This window comes from Camellia sinensis, chromosome 6 (assembly GCF_055761805.1).
Source record: "Camellia sinensis isolate YWXY chromosome 6, ASM5576180v1, whole genome shotgun sequence".
Classification (NCBI taxonomy): Eukaryota; Viridiplantae; Streptophyta; class Magnoliopsida; order Ericales; family Theaceae; genus Camellia; species Camellia sinensis.
The window spans coordinates 2,965,001-2,966,296 of NC_138966.1; positions in this window are offsets into that span (position 1 = coordinate 2,965,001).

Below are 1,296 nucleotides of genomic sequence, written 5' to 3' on the forward strand. Positions count from 1 at the left end.
GCATGCCATGCCATGTCATGCCTTGGCCTTGGCCAGCATGACATGCCACGGCCTCGGCCCGCATGCCTTGCTACGGCGTCGCCCAACAAGCCATGCCACGGCCTCGGCCCGCATAACATGCCACGGCCTCGGACCGCATGCCTTGCTACGGCGTCGCCCAACATGCCATGCCACGGCCTCGGCCCGCATGACATGCCACGGCCTCGGCCATCATGCCATGCCACGGCCTCGGCCCGCATGCCTTGCCACGGCGTTGCCCAACATGCCATGCCACGGCCTCGGCCCGCATGCCATGCCATGCCACGGCCACGGCCCGCATGCCATGCCACGGCCACGGCCTCGGCCCGCATGCCTTGCTACGGCGTCGCCCAACATGCCATGCCACGGCCTCGGCCCGCATGCCGTGCCACGGCCTCGGCCCGCATGCCATGCCATGCCACGGCCCGCATGTCTTGCCACGGCGTTGCCAAACATGCCATGCCACGGCCTCGGCCCGCATGCCTTGCGACGGCGTCGCCCAACATGCCATGCCACGGCCACGGCCCGCATGCCTTGCCACGGCCTCGGCCCGCATGCCATGCCACGGCCTCGGCCCGCATGCATTGCTGCGGCGTTGCCCAACATGCCATGCCACGGCCTCGGCCCGCATGCCTTGCCACCGCGTTGCCCAGCATGCCATGCCACCGCGTTGCCCGGCGTGCCATGCCTTAGCCTTGGCCAACATGTCGAGCCACGGCCTCGGCCCGCATGCCATGCCATGCCACAGCCCGCATGTCTTGCCACGGCGTTGCCAAACATGCCATGCCACGGCCTCGGCCCGCATGCCTTGCTACGGCGTCGCCCAACATGCCATGACATGCCACGGCCTCGGCCCGCATGCCTTGCTACGGCGTCGCCCAACATGCCATGCCACGGCCTCGGCCCGCATGCCATGCCACGGCCTCGGCCCGCATGCCTTGCGACGGCGTCGCCCAACATGCCATGCCACGGCCTCTGCCCGCATGCCATGCCACGGCCTCGGCCCGCGTGACATGCCACGGCCTCGGCCCGCATGCCTTGCCACGACGTCGCCCAACTTGCCATGCCACGGCCTCGGCCCGCATGCCATGCCACGGCCTCGGCTCGCATGACATGCCACGGCCTCGGCCCGCATGCCTTGCTACGGCGTCGCCCAACATGCCATGCCACGGCCTCGGCCCGCATGCCATGCCATGGCCTCGGCCCGCATGACATGCCACGGCCTCGGACCGCATGCCTTGCTACGGCGTCGCCCAACATGCCATGCCACGGCCCCGG